The sequence below is a fragment of the Cherax quadricarinatus genome, chromosome 63, assembly GCF_038502225.1.
Source record: "Cherax quadricarinatus isolate ZL_2023a chromosome 63, ASM3850222v1, whole genome shotgun sequence".
Classification (NCBI taxonomy): domain Eukaryota; kingdom Metazoa; phylum Arthropoda; class Malacostraca; order Decapoda; family Parastacidae; genus Cherax; species Cherax quadricarinatus.
In genome coordinates, this window is record NC_091354.1 from 10939160 (window position 1) to 10953206 (window position 14047).

The window sequence follows — 14047 nt, forward strand, 5'->3', positions numbered from 1 at the left end:
TACATTTTGCAGCCATTAAGATCACCATTACTGTATACATTTTGCAGTCATTAAGATCACCATTACTATATACATCTTGCAGCCATTAAGATCACCATTACTGTATACATTTTGCAGCCATTAAGATCACCATTACTGTATACATCTTGCAGCCATTAAGATCACCATTACTGTATACATCTTGCAGCCATTAAGATCACCATTACTGTATACATCTTGCAGCCATTAAGATCACCATTACTGTATACATCTTGCAGCCATTAAGATCACCATTACTGTATACATCTTGCAGCCATTAAGATCACCATTACTGTATACATCTTGCAGCCATTAAGATCACCATTACTGTATACATTTTGCAGCCATTAAGATCACCATTCCTGTATACATCTTGCAGCCATTAAGATCACCATTACTGTATACATCTTGCAGCCATTAAGATCACCATTACTATATACATCTTGCAGCCATTAAGATCACCATTACTGTATACATTTTGCAGCCATTAAGATCACCATTACTGTATACATCTTGCAGCCATTAAGATCACCATTACTGTATACATTTTGCAGCCATTAAGATCACCATTACTGTATACATTTTGCAGCCATTAAGATCACCATTACTGTATACATTTTGCAGTCATTAAGATCACCATTACTATATACATCTTGCAGCCATTAAGATCACCATTACTGTATACATTTTGCAGCCATTAAGATCACCATTACTGTATACATTTTGCAGCCATTAAGATCACCATTACTGTATACATTTTGCAGTCATTAAGATCACCATTACTATATACATCTTGCAGCCATTAAGATCACCATTACTATATACATCTTGCAGCCATTAAGATCACCATTACTGTATACATTTTGCAGCCATTAAGATCACCATTACTGTATACATCTTGCAGCCATTAAGATCACCATTACTGTATACATCTTGCAGTCATTAAGATCACCACTACTGTATGTACTGAACCTCTTGTCTCAGCTGAACTCATTCTATTTCCTATTTTCATACTGCTTGTTCTTGTCCTTGTTTTGTATTGATATATAAGATAATAATGAAGTACAAATACAAAATATTATACATCAAAATATATAGTAATTATAATGCTTACTCATATTACTTCATACAGAGAAATGTTTGGTTTAAAATTAAATACATTGAAATTTCTGTTGCTGTTTCTTTATGAGAAAGGAACATCTAAAATTGGTTCCATTGTAGCAACCATTAACCTCATGGCAACCACAGTAACTAAATAAATAAGTTAATATTCTGACTTCGAATACATACACACTCATTCCTTCTACTTATTACATCACGTGAGCATCGAACCTCAGCACAAAAAGGGCGTCAAGACATCTTTCTCTTTTTATGGAAATCTACTGAGCGTGTGTATCCCCTCTTCCACCCCCTCCCATGTTAAGGGGATACATAAAAGTATATCTCGTGGATTCTCTATCCCCTCTTCCACCCCCTCCCATGTTAAGGGGATACATAAAAGTATATCTCGTGGATTTAACCTACAATAACCTAGCAGTGTTAATGTGGCTTGCCTGCCTACCCACCTCTAGAGAGTTCCGGGGGTCAGCGCCCCCGTGGCTCTTCCCATGACCATCTTGGTCTCAGTGATGTGACTCGGAAAGGTTTTTATACATGTGTAGTTTTGAATTTGTTTGTTTCTCTTATTTTGTAAATACAATTATTGCTTTTGCTAAAAAAATGTTCTTCAAAGTCATGTGTGCAGTAGTAGTCGTTATCTAATGCGATGCCTAGTACCACAAATTCATTATTTGTGCCTATGAGTATTGTAGATTTTAAATATAAGTGTAGCTTGACTTACAGAGGATGAACTCTTCTGGTACGGACGAAACACGTAACTGTACATTTGTACATATCGGTGTAGAAGCCTAATTTCGAAATCCTGGAAGCAATTCCATAAATCTTTCCTTGTTTTGTAAAGTGAGCATTTATTTTGAGTGTGATGTGATTAATTAGGCAGTGTTTGAGTATGAGTCTGAGAGTTTGTTATCTGAGAAAGACGAGTGTCACTTGTGTGCGCGTGCAGAATGCTGATGAAAAATTGGTGATCGCGACGAAGTAGTCTTGAGTGATAGATGACCAGCTGATGGCGAGTGGAAGACGAAGAGATGGTGTAGGGAAGGCAGAAAAGATGGTGTAGGGAAGGCAGAAAAGATGGTGTAGGGAAGGCAGAAAAGATGGTGTAGGGAAGGCAGAAAAGATGGTGTAGGGAAGGCAGAAAAGATGGTGTAGGAAAGGCAGAAAAGATGGTGTAGGAAGGCAGAAAAGATGGTGTAGGAAAGGCAGAAAAGATGGTGTAGGAAGGCAGAAAAGATGGTGTAGGAAAGGCAGAAAAGATGGTGCAGGAAGGCAGATAAGATGGTGTAGGAAGGCAGATAAGATGGTGTAGGAAGGCAGAAAATATGGTACAGGTAAGGCAGAAAAGATGGTGTGAGGAAGGCAGAAAAAATGGTGTAGGGAAAGCAGAAAAGATGGTGCAGGGAAGGCAGAAAAGATGGTGTAGGGAAGGCAGAAAAGATGGTACAGGTAAGGCAGAAAAGATGGTACAGGTAAGGCAGAAAAGATGGTGTGAGGAAGGCAGAAAAAATGGTGTAGGGAAGGCAGAAAAGATGGTGCAGGGAAGGCAGAAAAGATGGTGTAGGGAAGGCAGAAAAGATGGTGTAGGAAGGCAGAAAAGATGGTGTAGGAAAGGCAGAAAAGATGGTGTGAAGAAGACAGAAAAAGTGGTGTAGGGAAGGCAGAAAAGATGGTGCAGGGAAGGCAGAAAAGATGGTGTAGGGAAGGCAGAAAAGATGGTGTAGGAAAGACAGAGAAGATGGTACAGGGAAGGCAGAAAAGATGGTGTAGGGAAGGCAGAAAAGATGGTGTAGGGAAGGCAGAAAAGATGGTACAGGGAAGGCAGAAAAGATGGTACAGGGAAGGCAGAAAAGATGGTGTGAAGAAGACAGAAAAAGTGGTGTAGGGAAGGCAGAAAAGATGGTGCAGGAAGGCAGATAAGATGGTGTAGGGAAGGCAGAAAAGATGGTACAGGGAAGGCAGAAAAGATGGTACAGGGAAGGCAGTAAAGATGGTACAGGGAAGGCAGTAAAGATGGTACAGGGAAGGCAGAAAAGATGGTGTGAGGAAGGCAGAAAAAATGGTGTAGGGAAGGCAGAAAAGATGGTGCAGGGAAGGCAGAAAAGATGGTGTAGGGAAGGCAGAAAAGATGGTACAGGGAAGGCAGTAAAGATGGTACAGGGAAGGCAGAAAAGATGGTGTGAGGAAGGCAGAAAAAATGGTGTAGGGAAGGCAGAAAAGATGGTGCAGGGAAGGCAGAAAAGATGGTGTAGGGAAGGCAGAAAAGATGGTACAGGGAAGGCAGTAAAGATGGTACAGGGAAGGCAGTAAAGATGGTGTGAGGAAGAGAGAAAAGGAGATGGTGTACATAATGGAGAAAAGTAGAGGATGAAGAATAGGAAGATAGAGAAAATAAAAATGTATATAACGAAGCGACATCGATGACAACGATTTCAACAAGGAAAAAGAAAAGGAAGAAAAAAAGGAATAGAAGGGAAGACGAAAAATTGTAGGAAAAAAAGTAATGAGGAGGAGGAAAAGAAGAAGGATTGAAAGAAAATGGTGATAAGAAGAAGGAAGAAGAACTGAAGGTTATGAGCAAGAAGAGGAAGGAAGATAAGAGGATTTGAAGAGTCTTGTGGAGCAGCCTCAGCAAGATCCATCAACAAGGTGCTGACAGCTGACTCCAGCACTAGTGAGAGCTGACGCTTCCCTCCTCCCTCCCCTATACCCCCTCACTTCCCTCCGCTACCTACACTTCACTCTCCCCCACTAATTCCCCTCCCCTTCCATCACACCCATCCCCACCACACTCCTCTCCCATCCCCATACTCCTCCACTCCCCACCACTACTCTCCTCCCCTCTCCAAACTCTTCCACATCACATTTCCCTTCCCTCCATACACTCCTTTCCACTTTCCCCCTTCCACACTCACTACACTCCTGTCTTTCTACCACACTCCGTTACTCTCCTGAACCCCACCACGTTTTATCTTACTCCACCACACCACAACACACACACTACCACACTCCTCCACATCCCACCACACTCTATCACTCCCCATTATGCCCCATCACACCCCACTACATCCCCACCACACCTCATCAAACTCCACACTCCTCTCGCCCCACCACAAACTTCTTCTCCCACATCCTACAACACTTCTCTTCTCCCACATCCCACAACACTTCTCTTCTCCAGGAACACTCCTTTCCTCAACAGCACCAGGTAAACCGTCTCTCGACCCGGTCCATGAAGTAAGAATCTTACCATACAGTGAGTGACCAAGAGTTAGAACCATCACATCTTTGTATTGTAACGATATACCATATAACTATACCGGAGAACCGGTACAGCAAACCGAAGACCTCTCTCTAATCTACAATATAATTACACAATGTTTGTATACTTACCAGAATACGGCTGATTGGTTTAGTTGAGGATCAGTCACAAGTGGCGTTCCACAAGGATCGGTATTAGGACCAATGTTGTTCATAATATAAATTTGTGACCTCGACGAGGGAATAACAAGTGATATGAGCAAATTCGCTGACGACACAAAAAATAGGCAGAATAATTGATTCAGAGGAAAATGCTACTGAACTTCAGAAAGATTTAGAGAAGCTCATGTCGTAGTCAGAAAAGTAGTAAACGCAGTTTAATGTATATAAATGCAAAGACCTGAAGATCGGGAATGTAAATAACCGCAACACTTATAAACTAAATAATGCAGAACTAGGCCATACAGAATGCGAAAAGGACTTGGGAGGTGTGGCAAGCAGGAAAATGAAGCCAAGACAACAATGCCTAAGCGTTCGTATGTAATAAGACAAACAGATTGCTGGAATTTATATCAAGCCGTATAAGCAACAGGCGTCCAGAGGTTATACTACGGCTCTATACCTGGAGTTTACCTGGAGAGAGTTCCGGGGGTCAACGCCCCCGCGGCCCGGTCTGAGACCAGGCCTCCTGGTGGATCAGAGCCTGATCAACCAGGCTGTTGCTGCTGGCTGCACGCAAACCAACATACGAGCTACAGCCCGGCTGATCAGGAACTGACTTTAGGTGCTTGTCCAGTGCCAGCTTGAAGACTGCCAGGGGTCTGTTGGTAATCCCCCTTATGTGTGCTGGGAGGCAGTTGAACAGTCTCGGGCCCCTGACACTTATTGTATGGTCTCTTAACGTGCTAGTGACACCCCTGCTTTTCATTGGGGGGATGGTGCATCGTCTGCCAAGTCTTTTGCTTTCGTAATGAGTGATTTTCGTGTGCAAGTTCGGTACTAGTCCCTCTAGGATTTTCCAGGTGTATATAATCATGTATCTCTCCCTCCTGCGTTCCAGGGAATACAGGTTTAGGAACCTCAAGCGCTCCCAATAATTGAGGTGTTTTATCTCCGTTATGCGCGCCGTGAAAGTTCTCTGTACATTTTCTAGGTCGGCAATTTCACCTGCCTTGAAAGGTGCTGTTAGTGTGCAGCAATATTCCAGCCTAGATAGAACAAGTGACCTGAAGAGTGTCATCATGGGCTTGGCCTCCCTAGTTTTGAAGGTTCTCATTATCCATCCTGTCATTTTTCTAGCAGATGCGATTGATACAATGTTATGGTCCTTGAAGGTGAGATCCTCCGACATGATCACTCCCAGGTCTTTGACGTTGGTGTTTCGCTCTATTTTGTGGCCAGAATTTGTTTTGTACTCTGATGACGATTTAATTTCCTCATGTTTACCATATCTGAGTAATTGAAATTTCTCATCGTTGAACTTCATATTGTTTTCTGCAGCCCACTGAAAGATTTGGTTGATGTCTGCCTGGAGCTTTGCAGTGTCTGCAATGGAAGACACTGTCATGCAGATTCGGGTGTCATCTGCAAAGGAAGACACGGTGCTGTGGCTGACATCCTTGTCTATGTCGGATATAAGGATGAGGAACAAGATGGGAGCGAGTACTGTGCCTTGTGGAACAGAGCTTTTCACCGTAGCTGCCTCGGACTTTACTCTGTTGACGACTACTCTCTGTGTTCTGTTAGTGAGGAAATTATAGATCCATCGACCGACTTTTCCTGTTATTCCTTTAGCACGCATTTTGTGCGCTATTACGCCATGGTCACACTTGTCGAAGGCTTTTGCAAAGTCTGTATATATTACATCTGCATTCTTTTTGTCTTCTAGTGCATTTAGGACCTTGTCGTAGTGGTCCAATAGTTGAGACAGACAGGAGCGACCTGTTCTAAACCCATGTTGCCCTGGGTTGTGTAACTGATGGGTTTCTAGATGCGTGGTGATCTTGCTTCTTAGGACCCTTTCAAAGATTTTTATGATATGGGATGTTAGTGCTATTGGTCTGTAGTTCTTTGCTGTTGCTTTACTGCCCCCTTTGTGGAGTGGGGCTATGTCTGTTGTTTTTAGTAACTGTGGGACGACCCCCGTGTCCATGCTCCCTCTCCATAGGATGGAAAAGGCTCGTGATAGGGGCTTCTTGCAGTTCTTGATGAACACAGAGTTCCATGAGTCTGGCCCTGGGGCAGAGTGCATGGGCATGTCATTTATCGCCTGTTCGAAGTCATTTGGCGTCAGGATAACATCGGATAGGCTTGTGTTAATCAAATTTTGTGGCTCTCTCATAAAAAAATTCATTTTGATCTTCGACTCTCAGTCTGGTTAGCGGCTTGCTAAAAACTGAGTCATATTGGGACTTGAGTAGCTCACTCATTTCCTTGCTGTCATCTGTGTAGGACCCATCTTGTTTAAGTAGGGGCCCAATACTGGACGTTGTTCTCGATTTTGATTTGGCATAGGAGAAGAAATACTTTGGGTTTCTTTCGATTTCATTTATGGCTTTTAGTTCTTCCCGCGATTCCTGACTCCTAAAGGATTCTTTTAGCTTAAGTTCGATGCTTGCTATTTCTCTGACCAGTGTCTCCCTGCGCATTTCAGATATATTGACCTCTTTTAGCCGCTCTGTTATTCTTTTCCGTCGCCTGTAAAGGGAGCGCCTGTCTCTTTCTATTTTACATCTACTCCTCCTTTTTCTTAGAGGAATAAGCCTTGTGCATACATCGAGTGCCACCGAGTTAATCTGTTCTAGGCATAAGTTTGGGTCTGTGTTGCTTAGTATATCTTCCCAGCTTATATCGGTTAGGACTTGGTTTACTTGGTCCCACTTTATGTTTTTGTTATTGAAGTTGAATTTGGTGAATGCTCCCTCGTGACTAGTCTCATTTTGTCGGTCTGGGGCTCCACGCATACATGTCTGAACCTCAATTATGTTGTGATCTGAGTATATTGTTTTTGATATGGTGACATTTCTTATCAGATCATCATTGTTAGTGAATATGAGGTCTAGTGTATTCTCCAGTCTAGTAGGCTCTATTATTTGCTGGTTTAAATTGAATTTTGTGCAGAGATTTAACAGCTCGTGTGAGTGTGAGTTTTCATCAGAGCTGCCTCCTGGTGTTATTTCTGCAACAATATTATTTGCTATATTCCTCCATTTTAGGTGCCTTAAGTTGAAATCCCCCAGGAGCAAGATACATGACTCACGAAATCGTAATGACACGATTGTAAACAAACCATATCATGCGACGGTCTGGAACTTTGAGACTCTCTGATCGAGGGTTCTATCACCTTTCTATACGTCATAATTATGGCTCCGTTTAGATTATGCAACTCAGTTCTTGTCTTCATATTACAGAATGAATATAAATTTGTTAGAAAACCTTCAGTGAAGAATGATGAAACTAATCCATTGCATAACAAATCTTCCTTTTGAAGATAGACTGAAATCCCTTCAACTACGTTCACTTGTAAGACGAAGAATAAGGGAAGACATGGCTGAAGTGTGTGTTAAGATGCAACCACCATTACCACTGTTACAGCCACCATCACTACCATTACTACTACCACCACCACCACATCACCACTACCACCACCACCACTACCACCACCATTACCACCACCGCCACCGCCACTACAACCACCACCATCACCATCACCATCATTACTACCACCACCACCACCACCACATCACCTCCACGACATAACCACCACCATTATTAACACCCCGATCATCAGCACCATCATTACTAACAGAACCACCATCACCACTTCCATCATTACTAGTATCACCATCACTACCACCATTACTAACATCACCATCACCACCATTACCAGCCTTACTAGCACCACTCCCTGGCTCTGGCCCAAGTAATGGTACGAAATACAAGTTATGTCATAATCACTTGTTCCAGTGATTTGTACAAGGCATAAAACTTATTGTGATTGATTATGCTCGTGTGTTTGTGTGTTGAAGCGATAGGCGATTTGCAGCGCTGGAGCAAAGAGAGAAAGAGAGAGGGGGAGAGAGAGAGGGAGGAAGAGAGAGAGAGAGAGAGAGAGAGAGAGAGAGAGAGAGAGAGAGAGAGAGAGAGAGAGAGAGAGAGAGAGAGAGAGAGAGAGAGAGAGAGAGAGAGAGAAAGAGAGAGGGATGGCAGGTAACATTTGCACCTGAGAAAACACAAATGATGATGGTCTCTAGGCACCACGATGGTAATGCCGGATGAATGGGAGTGTTGGTACCTGGTGAAGAAGTTGAAATTTCATTCCAAACTGACCATGAAGAACCACGTTGTAAATCTTGCAAACAAGGCAGCCAAGAAGCTTATAGCACTTCGACGTATCTCGTATCTGCTTGACAGTAGGGGTTGCAAGATTTTGTATGAGGCACAAGTACGCTCACACCTTGAATATACTCCACTTTCTTGGTTTGTCTACCCCCACCCACCCCCTCTGATCTGCTAATACTTGACAGAGTAGAGAACAGAGCAAGACGTCTCATCTCTCACCTGGACTCATCCTGGATAGATCTGTCATTTCAGCAGAGCCTTCAACATAGGAGGGATGTGGGTGGCCTTACTGTTATGTACAAGGCCAATATTGCCAAAGTACCACACTTGGCTTCACTTCGAGGACAGCGAGAAGCAACTTCATCCTGTTCCCTACTTGTATGTTTCATAACAATAAAAATGCTTTGATGTGAGCTGATGTAGGTAACAGCTTTCAGCTTGTCAATAAAGTTAGAAATCCTTAACTTGTCAATAGCTTGTCAATAAAGTTAGAGATCCTTAACTTAACCTTGTCAAACCCTATGTAAAAAAAGATACAATCAGAACGTACATGGAGTAGAAAAAACAGCAAAGGACCTCAAAGTCTACTCCCAAGCTATTTGCTAGAAGGACTATTTACTTCTGCCTAGATTAAGGATTATCGTGTAGTATGTAGAAATCTTAGGCATGACTAGTGAAGTAGAAGGTTCTTTCCCCACCTTCCGGCTTCTGCCGGCATGAAACAGGGGGGAAAATATGCCATAACATATAGAGCAAATAGTATGGAATTTACGGCAGGTACATAAGAGGATGGAAGACATAGGCTGCAAACTACCTCTATTTTTCAGTAGTTCTTAAAGTAAGCGCTCGTCTTACTCCACTGTCACCAGAAAGCTGTTGGTAACAGTGGTTGTTCTTCTGGTTACCATTAGTTCTACTTCTCTATATTATGGTGCAGTTAGATACCAACAACTGGATTAGCTTTGAAGCAACAAGAAACCTGTGGCCGCAGCTATCACTTCCACAACCACTAATGCTACCTCTACTTCTACCCCGACTATTTTTATTAATTGTTTGTCCTGATGTAGTTGACGGAGTGCCATCAGGAATCTGGTGATTACAGTTTGTCTCTTCATAGAATACTGCTGCCAGGTGTTTGTCTAACTGGTTCCTAAATAACTGCATTGTCTTTACGCTCAAGGCTTCAGCAGGAAGCTCTTTTCTTTGGGCTGTTATTCTGTTTGCTAAAAATCTTTTCACACATTCGTGTTGCATCTCTTGCCTCGAAATTTTATTCCAGTGTTTCGAATTATTAAAACCATTCAATATATTGAAGCTTAGAATGAGATCTGCTTGAGACTCTCTTAATATGTTTTGTTTATTAGTGATGGCAAGAGTTTAGTTACCCTTCTCTGTACCTACTTCAGTCAATCTTCGTCTCTTATGAAGAGAGAGTCGCAGAGAAAAAGGGAGAAAATACAAGAGACATCCTACTACCTATAACTGGACCCTCCACATTCAAACCTGCCGGCAGATAATGGATGTCCAAAACTGTGCCATCTCTAGATGGGATTCTGGCACAAAAAGAATATTGGCTTTAGGAAGAGTAGGTTCCAAAAACTGGTGGTCCTTGGTCAAATACCGAAAAGGATATTCACCTGTTGCCAATAGAGGATGGAACTCCTGGTACCACTAATCAAGAAAATACTAATCTCCTTACTGAACATTTTCCTGCCAAGAAGCAAATCCCTGATTAAATTAGAGACCGTCCAGTGTTAGCCTTAAGGACTGTGTCAAACTTGACGGATGTGACAATAAGACAGGAATAGGGACAGTATATCTCGTTAAATCTCAGGGCCAAAACAAAGGCTGTTGGCCAAGATAGGTTAAGTAAGGTTTGTCAGGAAACAGGACAAGTGTTTCCTGATGTGGGTCTTAGTCATATGATGACCCACAGCCCAATATAAGGTGAGCCCAAGTTTGATGAGTAGATGTGCTGACTAATTAGCATTGTTACATCACCTCTCACGTGTATCTATCAACTCTGCCTAACACAGGGTAAATAATCTTTTTTTTTTTGTGGAAAGTGCTGTAGCTGTAGTCAACAAGAACAGACTAGTGCCACTGGTAAAATTCTTGATACCATAATCTCACTGCAAATGACAGCATTTTTTTTTTTTTGACAATCACTAGTTTATTTGTGACCGTCATTATAACTTGAGAAAAGGCCAGTCTGCAGGTGATCTCTTATTAAACCCCTCCACTATATGGCACCAGCCACTGGATAAATCCAAGATCAGTTGTGTAACAGCATTGGGCATTGCTGGTGCTTTCAACCGAGTATGGCACCAAGAACTTTTAGTAAAACTGTAAGCACTGGGAGTCTCTGGGCTCTGCTTTCCATATAGATCTCTTTGAGTAAAAAAGAATACCTATCTCAACCCAGGCTCGAAGTGAAAACTCCCAATCTCCTCTATGTGCAAAACCCCCCACACACTCCCCAACCTCATCCCAACCTACCTATCTCTTTTCATAATATATCAAGTCAGAACACAGTATTCTGATGGAATATCAGATAAATGTGGCGTTGCCGGATACAATAGCTATAACAAAGACAAAAATATACTAATTATATGCTCTAAAATGTTTAGCAGGACGCCAATTGAAGAGGAAAGAGCAAAGGTGGGAAAGACTCACAGAGGTAAGACCATAAACTTGATAGCATGTTTAATCACAAGGGGAAGACCCATGACAGTAACAAACTCAGAGAAGAAATATGTACCAAGAAAGTGATCAACCCTCAACCCGAGTGAAGGTATTGTATTTGGTAATGAAAACTGACAAGTTGAATAATGAGACACTTGTCCAATATTTGGGAATCTTCATTGAGGAAACATTTCACCAGCCAGTGACTTTATAGATTTCCTCAACACTAGCCTAGCCTACAGGCATGACCTACTTACACTAGTGGATTTGTCCAATGTGACTCCACCTCCTCCTGCTTCTACACACCTGACTGCAATATATAAGTAACTTTTCAGCACATATGCTATACATTTCTCAAGACTGATGGACTCAACACACTGACTCCAGGCTGAGGGACCGATTACCTCATACTCGTCCACATCTTCCTCTGCTCTTCTCTGCATCGGACTGAAGAAGCCATTAGCTGGCGAAAAGTTTCCTCAACTGTCTTTGGTCTAATATATTAACCGTATTTAATTCGCCGGTAGATGCAAATGATGTCTAACAGTAGCGTGAAGCAGACAGAGTTTGGACAGGTGATGGGAAGAATGACAGGAGGACACGGAGAGTATAGAGTGAGGAAAACAGAGGGAATGAAAGGAGAGAGAGATAAAAGAGAGAGAGAGAGAGAGAGAGAGAGAGAGAGAGAGAGAGAGAGAGAGAGAGAGAGAGAGAGAGAGAGAGAGAGAGAGAGAGAGAGAGAGAGAGAGAGAGAATGTGAGGATGGGGGAAGGAGGGAGGAGAAAGAGAAAGACTGAGACAGAGTGGAACATTACAGCTGTCAGCTGGCATGGCAAATGAGATCACACATGACTGTTGTTGAGAAAAGACATTTTTGAGTCCCCCTTTGTCAACACCGCGAGATGTCAACACTACGAGATGTCAACACCGCGAAATGTCAACACCGCCAGATGCCAGCACTGGGAGATGTCAACATCATGAGATGTCAACACTATGAGATGTCAACACAACGAGATGTCAACACTACGAGATGTCAACACAACGAGATGTCAACAACGCAAGATGTAACACCGCAAGATGTCAACACAGCGAGATGTCAACGCTACAAGATATCAATACCGCGAGATGTCAACACCACGAGATGTCAACACTAAGAAATGTCAACACAACGAGATGTCAACAATGCAAGATGTCAACACAGCAAGATGTCAACACCGCAAGATGTCAACACCGCAAGTTGTCAACACCGCGAGATGTCAACACTACAAAATATCAATACCGCGAGATTTCAACACCACGAGATGTCAACACTATGAGTTGTCAACACCGCGAGATGTCAACACTGCAAGATGCCAACACTGGGAGATGTCAACACCTCGAGATGTCAACATCGCAAGATGTCAACACTAGATGGCGTCAACACCGTGAGATGCCAACAGAGTGACATGCCAATACCCCGCGATATCAACACTGCGAGATGATGCCAACATTATCAGATGTCAACACAGCAGATGTCAACACCGCGAGATGTCAACACTGCGAGATGTCAGCACCGGGAAACCACGATAAGGGCGCCAGATATCATCAGGGAAATGCCATGCCAACACCTCGATATCAGCACTGCGATGTCAACACCGCGAAATACCAACACCTCGAGATGTCAAAACCGAGAGATGCCAACACCACAGATGTCAATACCTCAAAATATCAAAACTAGGAGATGTCAACAGTCATCACCGCGAGAATCTCAACACAGCGAGATGCCAGCACCCACCATGGAGGAGCACTACATCTGGCCTACTGGCCCATACTAGGCAGGTCCTCCTCAAACCCAAACCCACTAATAAAAATATTCGCCCAACCCATTTTCAGTGCTACCCAAGAAATAAACTTTGATAACCCCATTAACTCATGTGTAAGTCCCACTCAGATCCAGCCCCATCTCACTTATGTATTTATCTTACATTACTCACACTATCTTACACTAGTCAACACTATCTTACACTACTCAACACTGTCTTACACTACTCAACGCTGTCTTACACTAGTCAACACTGTCTTACACTACTCAACACTATCTAACATTACTCACTACTATCTTCACTACTCAACACTATTTACATTACTCAACATTATCTTCACTACTCAACATTGACACTACTCAACACTATCTTCACTACTCATCACTATCATCACTACTCAACATTATCTAACATTGCTCAACACTATCTTTTCTACTCAACACTATCTTCACTACTCAGCACTGTACTCATTACTCAAAACTATCTTACACTATTCAACATTATCTTCACTATTCAACACTATCCTCACTAGTTAGGTAAGACACATATGCAACAGTTAGGTATCTTTATTTCGAAACGTTTCGCCCACACAGTAGGCTTCTTCAGTCGAGTACAGTAAAGTTGATAGAAGCAGAAGAGACTTGAAGACGATGTAATCAGTCCATCATCCCTGAAGTTTTGAGGTGGTCAGTCCTTCAAGGGTGATGGACTGATTACATCGTCTTCAAGTATCTTCTGCTTCTATCAACTTTTCTGTACTCGACTGAAGAAGCCTACTGTCAGGGCGAAACTTATCAAAATAAAGATACCTAATTGTTGCATAT